The sequence below is a fragment of the Gavia stellata genome, chromosome 17 (genome assembly GCF_030936135.1).
Source record: "Gavia stellata isolate bGavSte3 chromosome 17, bGavSte3.hap2, whole genome shotgun sequence".
NCBI lineage: Eukaryota > Metazoa > Chordata > Aves > Gaviiformes > Gaviidae > Gavia > Gavia stellata.
Window position 1 is genome coordinate 9,756,256 of NC_082610.1, and position 15,001 is coordinate 9,771,256.

General features: G+C 45.0%; 1 protein-coding gene across 1 annotated transcript in view; it reads left to right on the forward strand.

The window, feature by feature from the left end:
* The first annotated feature begins 1,485 nt into the window (after positions 1 to 1,485).
* Positions 1,486 to 15,001, forward strand: part of HIPK3 (homeodomain interacting protein kinase 3) — a 78,871-nt gene continuing 65,355 nt past the window's right edge. The window contains exon 1 of the mRNA XM_059825715.1: positions 1,486 to 1,544. The gene's annotated coding sequence lies outside the window, so the exon portion shown is untranslated. The remainder of the gene's footprint in view (positions 1,545 to 15,001) is intronic.

The following is a 15,001-nucleotide window of genomic DNA, read 5'->3' on the forward strand; positions in this document are numbered from 1 at the left end:
TGCAGAAGCTGACCAGTCCTGCAACCAACCACTAACACTTAAGTGATGTATAATATTAGGGGCATGTTGTTACTGAGGGTGTATCCTGTTATTTTGTCAAGAGTTGAGCAAGGCAAAAAGCTGCACTGTAACGTGGGGTGCGAAGTGGTCATTAACATTTGCTCCGTCCTGTTACTTGGGTAGCAAGTGGTGTGTTTGATGGTATCTGGCTAACCTGGCAGGGCCTGCTCGGCAGGGAAAGATGGCAGACCGGCTCTAGAAGGTTGGTGCTTCACAGTTATTTTTCAGGGCTGGGTAGGGGAGTCTCTTTGTCTTCTAAAGCAGGAGCACTCATTTAAATGGATTTGGAGTTCACATGTTCATTCTCACATTGTCATCTTCTAAGCTGCAGGTCTTGAACGTCAGATCTTTTCCCTGACGCCAGGCTGCTCATCGTGCATGTTACAAGTCTGTGAACGTTATGGGAGTTGGCAGCTAACGAGATGGGGAAGAAGAGCCCACCGTTTGGTGTTCGATGATTAGGATTGCCGTCACTGGAGGACTATGAGGGGTTTTGCAGGTGCTCCTCGGGGAGCTCTCCGAAGGCACGAGGTCGCCTTCCTCCCGGTAGCGACAGGCCGGGGCGGGCAGAGGAGAGTTAGCGGTAGAAGCATCTCAAGTTGCCCTCACACGGCTTCCCGGGGGGCGGCGAAGAGGCGGAGGGCCCCGCCTCGGCTCCGCCGCTAAGCTGCTGCTGGGGGAGGCGGGGGCCGCCACACCTGCCTCGCCTCATGGGTGCGATAGGGCAGGGTAAGCGCCGGGCGTCACTTACAGCGCCGGCGCCCGGCTTCGTCCGAGCCAGGGGAGCTGTGACCGGCGGGGGAGTTTCGTTTACGCGCTGAGGGGCTGCGAGCCGGCTCGGGGCGGCTGCGGGCTCGCCGCGCTCGGCAGAGCGGAGCCCGCGCAGCGCCGGAGGAGGCAGCGGAGGGCGGCGGCGCGGGGCGGCTCCCGGCTGCGGCGGGCGCCGCACGGCGGGGCCGGGCGGGGGCGCTGTCGCCACCGCCGAGGCGCAGGACCGGGCGGCGGAGCGGGCGGGCGGCGGGAGGGCCCCGCAGACTGGGCCCCGCTGGCTGGGCGCGGGGCCGGGGCACGCCGGCGCGGGGCCTCGGTGCGGCGCGCCCCGCAGGCCCCCTCCGCAGCGCTCGGCGGCGCCTCGTCCCGCCGCTCCGGGGTGATGGGCGGCGGCGGGCGCCGCTAGGCCGCCGCGGGCAGGGCAGCGGCGGAGGCGGGAGGAGGCGGAGGCGGAGGAGGCGGCGGCCGGGGGCGGGCTGGGTCCCTCCCCGGGAAGATGAGGCGGAGGCCCGGGCTGCCGAGCGGGCTGAGCTGGGGCTCTTCCCTCCCAGCCGCCAGGACAAGATGGCAGCGGCCGAGGCGGCGGCGGCAGGAGCGGCGGGGGTGAGGGGCTGAGCCCGGCCGGAGCGGCGCTTCCCCGTGGCGCTCCGGAACATGCCCAGGGCGGCGGCGGCAGCTCCAGCTCGGACGCCAGCGCGGCCCGATCCGTGAAGGTGAGCGGCCGGGAGAGGAGCGGGGCCGTCCCCGGCGGGCGGAGAGGGGCGCTGCCTCTGCCCGCCGGCGGCTTTCGCCGCTTTCCCGCGGGGGGGGCTCCGGGGCGAGGGGCCGGGGCTGACCTTACCCCCCTGTCCCGCGGCGGCGGCTGCTGCCCGCCACGGAGGCGCGGTGCGCCGCTGCCCTTGCCGGAGCCCGGCGGCGGCGGGGAGCGGGCGGCGCCGCTTCTCCTTCCCGTCGCCCTCGACGGCGCCGGCTCCCCCGCGTCCCCGAAGTTTCCCCTTCCCCGGCGCGGGGAAGCGCCCGAGCCTGCCGGCGCGGCCCCGGCTGCCGGGCGAGGCCGCCGCCGCCCGGCGGGGGGAGGCGTGGCCGCCCGCCTCGCCTGTTACCGGCGGCGGGGCCGGGCGGGCTCCGGCGGTGCCCGCTCCCCTCCCGGGCGCGCCGCGGCCGCCTCCTTGTATGGTGCGCTCGGGCCGCCCGGCCGACGGCGGCCGCTTCCCCCGCGCCGCGCGGGGGGTCCCGCGGGTGGCGCCCGGGCGCGGCGGCGGCTCTTCCCGTTACGGGTCCCGTTCTCGGCAGCCTCCGCCTCGGTGGCTCCTCGTAGCCCCGGCGGGACCCGACCGCCGTCCCTCGCCCTGACCCCCGAGAAGAGCCCCGCGGGACCCCCTCCCCTGCGCTGTGGGGGTAGTTGGTGCTGGGGCGAGAGGAGCAAATGGTGCTGAGGGGCCGGTATAAATAAAAACCACTGGAAAGGAAGTTGGCGCTTTAAAATTTGGTCAGTTCCCAAGAACTAGCTCTGTAAAAACAGGGGGGGTATTGCTGGTGGCTTTAACGTAATGATTGCAGAAGGGATTGTGCTGGGTTTGTTCTGGTTCTTGTTTCATCGTGGTATCAATTATAAAACTGGCAGATGCGTTTGCATGTGTTTAATGCTGTGGAAAAGAGTTGATTTTCCTTTTTTTTTAAATTTACACGAAGTCCTCAATTGTCAGTACTGTGTGCTCGCATACGTATAAATATCTTTCTTTTGAGGCCATACTTTTGTTACTAACTGTTGCGTCTGACTTAAAATGTCAGTGCCAAAAACTGTGATGGTTTCCTTTTTTGTTAACTTGGTAAGTTGTTTTGAGACTCCTAGGCATGCCTTCCCAGAAATTATGTGTTGCTCTGATGGTTTTGCATTTTCCTGCTTGCCTATAACCTTGTTTATTTCAGTTACTTTAGTATCTTTAAATTCTGGGAAAACATGTTATTAACATAAGAGGCAATTGTGTTAAGTAAAGCTGTAGTTGTTGATAACAGTGCATATTTCTTTGATTATTTGTTCCCCCCGGTATTACCTCCCACTACATCATTTGCAAAAAGTTTATGCTCTGATTGATTTCACACAAAGTAGAAAAGCTTGGCTGGAGTCTGAGGACTTACTTTCTAACATAACAATTCTGTAACAGAGTTAATTTGCTAAAGGTTTCTATAAGTTAAGTTTAAAATTCACACAGTAACTGTCTAATACGCACGGCAGCCAGCAAAGAGATTAATTAAGCATCTGGAAAATAGGTCAAGACTGTATTACGAAGTGGCAGGGTGAGATCTCAAATAAATAGAGCAAAGTGTTAACATGGACTTATGGGGAGAAAACTGATACTGATGTAACAGTGGTGACTGCTTTATCTATGCTGCCGCGAACCATTTATGGTAGCGCATGGTGAGGTGATGTTTATAATCATGTAAAACAGGAATTAGATAGAGTTTTCATTTAATGCGCTTATTACCAGGGACTTTTTGTTGTAGTGCGAGTTCTGCTTGCTCAGGGTGTGGCATTGGTTGTGCTTGTAAATAATTTTTTCACAGATATGTTTGGCTAGGTGCTCTAATTCGGGTTGCTGTGGTGGTGTGTAGCTTCCCGAGTTTGAGGACACTTTGTGATCGGAGAGATTACATCAGCTGGAATAAAGTTTCATTAAAAATTGCTCGGGAAGCTGCTCCTGACCTGGGGTCTCTGCCGGTGCCTGTGATTTTTCTTTGTTTGAGGTTTCTTGTGTTTGCATGTTTCCTCCCTCCTATCTTTCGAACAACTAGCTACAGAAGCAGGGAAATGAGACCGGCTCCTGCATAACGAGATGCCAGAGACAAAGACAGGGTGTGGGGAGGAAGAGTGAGCTTTCAACTCATCTTACAGAAGTTGACGCAACTGATAGAAACACTACAATTTGTGTGTGCTGCTTTTCTTGTTGTGTGCTTCAATTTACAGGAGTTGCTTCAAAACAAACATTGTTTTGGAGGTGATTTTTTCAAAAAGCATCTGTTGGATTGATTGCGTCCATTAAAGGGGATGGGAGGCTGAGCAGCACTTCTAGAGGCAGAGTGTTAGCTTACCAGCTCATGGGTAGAACAGAATTAAATCTACTTAATTCTCATGAAAATCCCAACCTAAACGTGTAGGAATATCAGGCCGTGCTTCCCCAAGCATGTTTTTAGGGATGTACCTCTCTGTATGATTTTAAATGATTCCAGTCTTCCTGTTTTTAGAATAGTTTTCTTTTTAACAGTATATATTATCTTTCTTGTATTTTCCATTCTACCAGTATGCTGATTATAGCAACAAAGATCCTGTTGACAAAACGGTGCATTTTGAAGCAGGAATTTTGTAGTTGGCTTTCTTATGTGTGCGTGTGGGGGGGAAGAAAAGCATTGGTAACGGGCACAGCGCTGTCATTTGAGGCCGAACATGTATTTCAGAGGAATGTTAAATACAGAAGGAGAACCTCTTTTAGTTGAGCTAAATTTCGCTGTTGCAATGTGAGGTCTGTAAGTACTGTGGCATATGACTGCTGTGCACGTACAGAATAGTTACGGTAGGCAGTATCACTTTCTGTACAGAACTTTGTGGAAAAAAGCAGAGAACACCTGTGCTTTTTTTATTTTTTTTTAGACAAGCCTTAGCTTTGCTGAATATATAATTATTTCATTCCATATGCAGAAGCATTACAGCTGAGGTAAACTGCTGCATTGACTAACAGGAGTATGAATTGGGTAGAGCAGGCCTGAGAATCAACTGGTGATACTTGATTGAGGGAAGAAGAAACGTGGAAGTAGGATGTCCTTGTGGTGATACCAGCACTCCTTGGTTACGCGTTCGCTGTTGAATTTTGTGAAATAGTATCCACCTTTCATACCTTCAAAAAGCTCGTTTGTACCTTTTTGTGTTTTTTGAGTTTCTTCAGTTCTCTGATGTTACAGTGCAGCTACAGGAGAATTTCAGAAGTCTTGGCATAGGATTACTCTGATGAAGAAAACATCCTTAGCATTTCTCCACTGAAACTATGAAGCTCCTGTAGATGGGTAAACTCAGAGCTGGTGAAATACTTATTTTTAGCGGGTCTAACTATTAAATTTTCTTGCTTTTGAAAATAAGGGAAGTAAGAGTTGAGCTCAATGCTGGGGATCTTTTACTAAGTTAATGTGTCTGTTCCTAAGTCACTGAAATATTATTTTTACTTACTTAGATCTCTTGACTGAAAATCGGAGATGGAGTGGAAAATATGTATTACTTTCAGTTGAGGTCTTGGAAGAAAAGGTCATTCTTTGGGTGAAGTATGAGATAGATCTCTAGGTATCTGAAACTGTATTTCAGAACTCTCGTCGGGTTATGTGTGAAATCAGATATGAAGAAATGAACACGCTCAGTGCTCATCCTTGCTACAGACGACTGATGAGCGTGCAGTATACCTTAAATAACGTTAACTATATTTAAAGAAACTTTCAATAGCTAATGCTATAAAATGTATTAGCAATGGGTTACCTTTTCTGACTTCTACAGGCAGTCAACACCCTCTATCTGACCTGAAACAACCTATAATGAAGCATAAAGCCTGGAAAATCCTGTTACCTGTTCCTGGCTTCCCCGCCCCCCCCTATAGATCATTTTAATTTAGAGTCTCTATCTCTTTTACAGATTTCTAGAGAAACTGAAGCTCTGCTTCTCTTCAGAGGCACTAACTTTTGAGTGACAGATGAGCAGTGGAACAACACGTAATTGTGAAAGTGGGTTTTAGTTTGTGACTTTATTTGATAGCATAGGGTAGGTCCTCTTTTTTCTTCCCCCCCTCCCCCCCTTAATGCTTCAGTTGTTTTATTTCAATGTAGTGAATGTTGGGAAAGATGGCAAGAATTGGTGTGAGTCTTGTTTTTTAGATGCAGTTTGGGGTTAATCTTTGTACAGTTTTGTAGTATTTTTTCACATTATGTCACTTTTTTTTTTCATACAGCGTTGTAATGTTCCACTTAAATTTTGAGAGTGGGTAACTTTCTGACAAAATGGGGTTAATGTCTAGCTTAGGAATTTTGCTTGAAAATGGAAGAACCACAAACATATTACAAATTAAATATGAGTAATGCTTTTCATGTAAAAAAGTCAGCTATTGTCAAATGAAAATCCGTTCATATTTGTATAAACATCACTTGCTGAATATGTACGGCACCACAGTAACTACCTGTTCAGAATAAGTAGTGAAAAATTTAGGGACAAGAAAACTCAGGTCCTAATACCTGTACCTCGTTGAGAGGAGGGTGTGGCTGCAGGTGGGAAGCGCTCACAGCCACTTTCCATGTCTGTCGGAAACCGCCCTCTGTAATCCACGGACCTGAGCATTTCTTACCCTTCTCTGTACTGGAGGCTGTGCTCCTCTAGGTTACTACACTGCATTGTCCTGCAGCTGTTTTTATGTGACTGGGATGCTTAACTTCCAAGGCATGAGATGGGTGAGAATTTAAATTGCTGGGTGAGACAAGATTTTTATCACAACGCTGAAGCTTGGCTGTTGCCTTGCCTTGGGGCAAGAGGCGTCCAGTACCTGAGAAAACTCACTTTGGGTTATTTTAGGAGTTTTACTCTAGTATTACTTGACTCTTGGATAGAAGGTGAACCATGAGATGGAAGTGCGTCTCCTCGCTTTGTGCTCACCTTGTCTTGAAGCATGATAAAGTGAGATAGCAAAATTGGTCCCTGGGCAGGAAAACTGCCAGTAGAACAACTTCAGCTGGGATTGCGATAACTGGTGCAGCTGTACTTTGTGTGGGGCTGGAGTGTCTTCATTGCAAAGATTTGCTGCTTTTATTAGTGTGACCAGATCCCTCCAGGCTGGCTCCCTAGGCTCTTTGGATGTGAACTGACGTCTGAACTTTTCTCTGATCCTGCTGGTATCAACTGAAACAAGTGCCTACCTGCAGAAAGGAGCTGTCATAGGCTCAAGGGCTGAATGAGAAGGTTTGTCGTATAAATGCAAAAGCACAGAGAGAAAACAAACTTCAATCCTGATAATCGATACAAAGTTTATTATAAGGGAAACAAAAAACTTTTTTTTTAACTGGGGATTTAAGCTCTCTCCGGAAGACAAGAGTAATCACTAGCATTAGGTATTCATAAAAATTACCTATATGCACAGTTTTATCTGAAACCTTAGTAATTTACTTTTGAAAAGTAATTTACTTTTTCTTATGCAGATATGAAAACACATTTCTGCTCTCATGTTTCCCCAGTCTGTGTTGTTTACTACTTTGTTTTGGTCCTTTGTCAGTGTTTACAAAAAATGGTGTGTTAACCTTTACCTTGTTTCACTAGTTTGAGTAAAATGTACTCATTTTTCTCTCCTCTTCCATATGGTGCTGGCTTTGCCTGTATTGGTACGCAACAATTGGTGGAACTTGCACAGTTTCCAGAAGGCTTTTTATTTGTTCTAAGATGTCTTTCTGCCTCTTTGACTGAAAACCTGTTAATGTGCATCACTGCCTTGTAAACCTCTTCCTTCCTGTGTTTTCCTAGAAACTTTGGTCATCTGCTACTTCCTACCCTTTTCCTTTCAATTATTCTGTTTTCTTTTTTTTTTTTTAATGATTAGAATTGCTTGCTTGTCTAAAATCTGTCTGTTCTAGTTGAGAAATTTTTTCCACAGCTTGTTTTTGAAGACTTAAACTATTTATAGGGGTAGAGGAGGTCCTCACAAGATCCTTATTTTTCAGCACTTGAATCTGTTTACATATGGGAATTCTGGTGTTTGGGGTCTTACTTGTGAAACCCTTTGGAAGTAACAGGCTTTGTTCCTAAGAGAAGAAAAAAGGTCTTTGTCTCCTCTTTCCTTATCTATTAATATCAACTTATTTTGTGATTCAAGAAATAAATTGGTATTCAGCCTAATAGGAATGGATTGCTTTCATGAGATTCTGAAGGGTTTTTTTATACCTTTTCTTTATGGCTTTTGAAACGATGCTATGGGATAACTTCTTCCTTTGACTGTGGCAGCTCTGAGCCCTGCAAGAGAACATCGTGGGAGTTTTTCTCAAGAAATATTTTGTGAGCTCTTTGCGACAAGTGCTCTTTGAGTCTAAAAGTGTTTTTAAAACTCAGTTGAAGAAATGTCTAAACTTTTGTTTTGAAGATTAAAACAAGAGTGAATGTTAAGTTTATTTATTATACAAATAGAAGGATTATTAAACATGGAAGGAAACACAACAGAGGAAAACCTGACATATTTATCAGTATTACGCTCTAGCTAGCGGGGTCATATGCTGCATGTAATCTTGCCTTTGCACATCTTTCTGTATAGTTAAATCAGTAAGTTCCTCTGTGTAGGGGAGAGGGAGAAATGGCTTTGGGAAACATTATAATATAGATTATTACAGTTATTGATTTGTTAGGAGGCAAAAGGCTGAGCTTTCTGTGAGAGAGTATGCATTTCTAATGCACCAAGTTTTGCCTGTAGGAAACGCCACTTCCTCCATGTCTTTAGAAAGCAGGAAGAAGTTGTGAACACCTATTTTCCCTACCCTCTTTCTTTATTGTTCTACATATGCCATGTTTAATTTATACAGCTATTTTGAGTAAGCAGCCAATGCTATCTTCATGATGTTGCTTACAATGAAAGAAAAACACTTGTTATATAAAAGCAAAATATTATTTAAAACAGTTTAAGTAAGGAATTTGTATTCTAAAAAAAAAAAAGGACTTTGAAGAGTTCTCATTCTGTGTGTGTGTATATACATAAACTTTCAAACATACACCTGCTGGGGGGGTATGTGTGTATATACCTTGGTAAGTATATGTTTGAAAGTTGCTACTGAAGTGAATGAATAGCCGAAGTGAATGAACTGAAGACTGTAGCATTCAAAGATAAATCAAGAGAAGTGTGTTGGATTAGACATCTTTATTTTAGTACAATTAAGTCAGATTGGGAAAAAAAAGGCTAAGAATTCATATTAAGTGTAACATTTCTGTTGCAGAAGGAATTTGAATATGATCTAGGCATGCTGTCTTGGCAACTCAATAACTGCTTGATAACTAAGATTTTGTTGGTCCTATTGGAAAAGCGATTATGATTTTTCATGTGTTTGGGGAAACTTCTAACTCAAATGTTACTTACTGCTGGGTAATTCTCAATGTGTAGGAAACAGTTTGATACATCTGAACCGTGCTCTCTTGGTACAGTAGACCCTGATTTGCATACTTTTACATCACATGTCGGGCTTGATGGGTTATTTGTGTGTGCGCTGTTGCAAACTTAATGTGCGAGTCCTGTGGGGACAACAGTAGTTTTGTGTCGCTGTACTGATGTGTGCTCTGTCCAGCTGAAAATCTTTTATAATAAAAGGATGAAAGATAATTTTGAATAAACTGCCTCCCCCTTGAATAGTTTAGAGGAGTTGATGAAGAATCAACTTTGTGTAAGTGGGATCCCTTCATGGGCATGCAGATGTTCTGGCATACCAGCCATTCTGTTTTCCATACTAAGTTTTAGGAGGTGAAGGAACAAAGCTGAAGTAGCAATGAGGAAAATAGCCATCTAGATTTATATTCTTACAGGCCCTCCATTTGATACCGTCTAGAGCTTTTCTAAAGTGGAACTCCTAAATAAATTTCTTAGCTGGGTTGGTCCACTTCTAATTCTAAGAAAGCCCAGCAGACTAAGAACACAAAATTAAGCAATGAAATCAAAATAAAATGGCTGGGAATAAGAAGGAAAAATGACATACATATTTGTTATATTCGTTTAGGAAGGGTTGGTTGGTTTTTTGTGGGTTGTTCCCCCCCCCCCCCCAAAAAAAAAAGTGGCATTTGAACAGGTGATTTACCAACAGGCAGTTTGAGCTAAACCCCTCTATCAAATTTTATTTCTACTTTACATAAGATGGCAAAATCTTTTGGAAATACCAACAGCAATGGAAGAAGCATGGCTTTATGTGTTACCTCTCTCCTCACCTTGTTCCCTCTTACTGCCTTGAAGAGCGACAAGACAGTAGCAGCAGTTTGAGTACATCCTTCGGCACTGTACCATTGTGCAGAACCCGAAAGTGTGGGCTCTCCTAAACACCACTGTTAGGGATTTTTATTTCAGTGTGCCTGCTGTTTTGAGGGTCAAAAAGAATTAGTCTTTTAAAAGAAGAGATTAGGCTGGCAAAGCCCTGGCTTGTTGAAATGCGCCGTTTGTGTTGATGGTGGCACATTCTGATTTGAAGTGCATGCTCTCTTTTGGGGCTGGTGGCCGATACTGTGCTGCTTGTGCTTTCTTTTCTGTTGCATAACAGCTTCTTGCCCAGCAGAAAAATAAATGCTTGAAGTATTGTTCCATTTGTCTCTTTAACTATGATTGCAGTCATATTGGCATCACAAGATTTAGCTTTTGATATTTGTGGAAAATATGAATATAGCGATTGTGTTCTTCAGTACTGCTACTGGTACAAATGACAGCACTGAGTCATGAGTTCACTCTGATATTTTATGTAAAGTATGTTTGTGTTCAGTGTATGGCGATAGTTCTTCTTCCAAGTATTGAGACAATGGTGCAATTGAGACTACTTTGCATCGCACTTAAATGAACTTATATTTTCAATTTCTGGTATCAATGCAACATTGGTAGCATCAGATTAAAAATACTTCAAATGTTGCACAGATCTAAAGTCAGCCTTGTAACATGTTTCTTAATTAGGTAGAAACTGCATTTTACAACTGCAAATCGGATCATTTTATTGTTTGCTTCTCACTAAGACTCTCTCTGAGCTTGGAACCAACCTCTGGCCTTCCAGCCTCAGCCTTTGCCACTGATCTGTGCAGGACTGAGATTTCACTGTCAGGCAGAGGCTACCATCATCTCAGCTTAATTTTGTTGGTGTGTGATGGGCCAAAATTCCTGAGCTTTGAAATATCTTAGGTGTTTTAATCAAATAACATAATCATTGCTTTTGTCATTGAACTTCGGGGTGTCTGGTTGCTACCCCTAGAAGTGGATGTTGGCTTCTCTGGTGAGCTAGCATCAGAGCTGCCTCTGCATCTCGCCGGTCTCTGTGGTGGAGTGTGTGTGTGCCTGTGCAGTTCGTGTCCAGTATTGCCTCTGTGCTTATGCAAGGAGACAATTCATACGTCGCGCGTTACTTGAAACACCTCAGTGCTTTCTCCTTTGCTCCGTGCCTTCCCTTCCGTGGGTCAGAGATCTGTTGGCAGAGCTGGTTTCAAGGTGGCTGGGGGGTGGGATTCCCTGGGCTTGTATCTCTTAACTCTTTGCACTTTCTGTAGGTGTGTTTTCCTTTATAAATTGCAAGATACCTCAATTGCCAGTGTTTTGTTATGAATCATACAGCTGGAGTAAGGGAATTCCTCAGGGTGAACAGTTCACGGGTATGAAAGCGCTCACATCAGTGCAGCTTGTTCGGCCACATAGCCAAAATAAACAATAACATAGAGGTGCTGCTATTACCAGTAATAAGGTTTCTTCTGGGGGGAAAGAGAAGGCAACTCATTCAGCTTTGTATTTGCTAAATAACTTGAAAAGTTGGATGGCACCTAATACAAAGAGAACAATTTTTTTTAACCTGGGGAAAATGACAGTTAGTATCCTTACGGAGTTTTCAAAGTGATGCATAATGTAAATAAAACACTTAATAAGTGCTACTGCTCAAATTGTGCATTTGCTGGAAGTTACTGAGCTTTTAGAAAGCCTCCCTTGACGTCCAGCTGTGCTGTGAGAAGGTGTGCAAGTGTGTTGGAACCAGTTCTCACTGATAGAGGCTTGAAAGAAGTTGGAAAACAAGTTTTCTTGAGTTAAATTGTAACTACGGTATTAGGTGGCTGCCACTGGCTAGGCTTTGCCTGCTGGGGATTTTACTACAACAGCAGCAACATAGTGATTGCATTTCTTGGGGCATTTAAAAGGGGCTGTTTATTTTGCAAAAGAGTTACGGGTGTAGTTTGGCAATTTCTCTTCAGCTCCGCTGCAGTGGTCTTACTAACTAGTTACTCTGCTACACCCCCCCCCCCCCCCCCCCCTTACACTATCATGAGGAAATGTCAATTTATAGTTAATTATTAATGGTGGTCAGGCCTGGAACAGCCTGTGCTTCCCGAGGTTGTTAGTCTGCCAAATTGGTCATGTTTATGAATCTACCTTGGACTGCTTGAGAAGGCTGGAGACATAATTTTAAGAATCTAAGCATTGTTACAGTTAGGTGAACACTAGCAAGACGGTACCAGAGGTGCTCCATTTCACTGAGCAACATCTGCGTGGTTCTCTATTCAGTTTCTGTAGAGAGAAGCTTGGCTCGGGGGGGAGGCAAACTGTGAAGCGCCTCCTGTTTATTGTCATTACTTTGTGAAAACGTGTTTATTCATTTATTTGAATTCATTATTTAAAATGTGTTTACTACATTACTTTGTTCGAACTTTCTTCAGAAGCACAGAATTCACAGTCTTAATGCTGATCAAAATTCACACATTTTGTGTAATTTAATGTTTAGTAAGTCAAGTGCAGACTTCCCAGCTCTCTTCTTCAAACTGAGAGCCAAGAAGACTCATTTCCTTCGAAGGGACTCTATGTAGAGGTAATAATAGTTGGTAAGTGTCTCGAGACAAGCTTTCTTTTCCACAGCCCCTGCAGTATTTGCTAGCAGCACCTGGCACGTGAGGCAGGGTGGAGCAACTTCGGTATCAGAGCAAAGCAAGCTGGAGAACTCCGAAGCCAAGTTCAGCGTGTCTGTGCCACTGCCCGGGAGCGGTCACTGCAGTGAAGTTATGGTGGTCATCTTGCACTTGGCGAAGGAGAAGAGACTTTAAAAATGCGTGTAGGGGGAACGGACAGACTTTTCTGAGACTAAAACTGAAAATTGAGTCTGAAGCTACGCAAGTAGCCGGAGGCTGCCTCTGGTACTTCACCTGGGGATTGTGCTCTTCAGTCCATCTTCTGATGGATTTGTGTTCTCTGCTTTGGTTTGCATCCTGGAGTGGGCTTAAAACACATTCGGATTTTGTTTTAAATGAAATTTAATGGGAAGATGTGTGTCAGCTGCTTGCGAATGTTCAGGCTCAAGTAACCTCCCTGAAATGCACAAAGAATGAGGCTTTTTCCTTTCCTTTAGCACCAGCTGCTTTGCTTTACACATACCTCTCTTACTGTGCTGCTGGACTTGTCAAACTATATCTACATTAACAAGCTTCAGTTTGTGCGAGGAAGAAGGAGTAGTCTTGATAAGAAATGTGCAGAAAGATGTATAAGTTCAGTGAAATGACTTGTGACAAGGGGGGGAAAGATCCACTCTGTGGTACAGTGTGCATTGTATTTTCTTTAACCAGAAGACCTGCTTAAAAAAAACCCACCCTGCAACACAGTAACTCTTTACTCTTTCCGATGTAGCTATCCATAGGATTACACGTAACTTGAATTGCCCAAAATAGTAAAAAAAAAAAAAAACCCAAACAAACAAAAACCCCAAAAAACAAAGCCAAAAACCACACACATCCCTCCCCAAACGCGCCCCAAAACACCCCAACCATGAGAGAACCTCCAAACCAACAAAAAAGCCCCCACAACATGGCAGCGCTGTTATAGTAGAGGGTGTCATGGTATTTTCTCTTTCTCTTTGAGGTTTGTTGTGCAGCTCTGCTCTCTGCGTGTGTGGGGAAATCAGTTCTATTAATAAACTTGGCTTCTGAAAGCTAAGACCTCCAGCAGCTAGTTGTACTGGGGAGTTACATGCTCTTCTGATGTATTTTGTTGCATATATGTTGATGGATAGTGAAGAGTGTGCTTCTGTCTGAAACATCTTCTGGGCACTGCATATAAGTGCATGGCAGAGGTCTTTAAGCAGTCTCAGGTGTAGGATGCTGCAGGATTTTTAATGTCCCTGTTTCATGGGAAGACCTGTAAAAGTGTTTTATTCATTGGTTATATGAAGATACTGTAGCTTTTCCAAATGAGATTGCATCTCGGAGTATATGTTTAAAAAAAGACTAACAAAATCCCAAACGAAAATTATGGGGGTAAGGGAGAAGTATTTAGGGGAAGCTAAGAAATTAGATGCTCGTGCAAGAACTCTAAGACCATTTTTACTTTTCTGGAGTAAAATTTGACTTTTTTAGTTCAGTCTGCCATGATCGCATCAAAGGTTGTTCTTCCAGGGTATGTCATCTGCTTTATTTAGTGCTTAATTTTTTTTTCTTGGAGTTGCTCAAAATGTTCTCATAATAACTCAATAAACACTTCTTATCTGAGAACAGAACTGTTACTGTGGTCGGAGTTCAGGGTTGTGGAGCTAAGCTTGTAAGAAGTACAAAAACCCCCAAAGATGATAAAGATAGCTTAGTTTCTCTCATCCAACTGAAATTAATGTTAAAGAGAAAGCTGGGACTGTGTGCTTCCAGTCCTTCTGGACTGGTATGAACAGCATGAGCTATAGAAAACTTATATGTTGTTGAATGCCAGTGGTCCCAACAGGCTCAGGTAGGGATTTGAGTGTCCTCTGGCCATGCTAGAGGACTGTCTCCCTGCCCTGTGCTCCCTCTCACTGGGTTGTTGTCCTGTCTTCAGAAAACCTCCTTAATTGCAGTGTAGGTTTGTCACTGTTTTTTTCAAAGTGGTTGTCTTGATTTCATGCTGTCAGCTTCAGCGACACGTTTACATGGGCAAATACTTTCTCCAGAAGTTAAACCAGGCAAGACGTTCGTTGTTTGGTTGCAGCAGATCCAAGGCGAATGGACCCGCTGGGGTTGCTGCAGCTTGGCAGGCCTCTCGCCCATGGGTCGGGTGTCCAGGCTCCTTCCCGTCAGGCAGTGCAGCTTTGGCTGCTTGCGCCAGACCTGGTTTTGCCCGGGAGCTTAGCGGTGTAGCCGTGCTCCTGGGGCTGCTCAGCATTTAGATTTGCTATCTACATAAGACTCTGAGTTGCGGAGGTGCCGCTGGGCATCTGAACTCCCCTGTCTGCAAACTTTGTGGGGTAACCAGTAGTGTTACCTTGAAAAGAGGGGCAGTTTCATTGCTTTTGAAGTGTAAAAGTTTTCTTGACGTTTAATGTTTTACTTCTCTCATATGTGTGTGAAAAAGGTGTAAGTGGGGATTCTGGTGAAAAAGCAAGTGGAGTTTTTTTAACAGGAACCTTGAAAAGATGTTTAAGAAAAAAAAAATATTTCGAGACTTTAGTG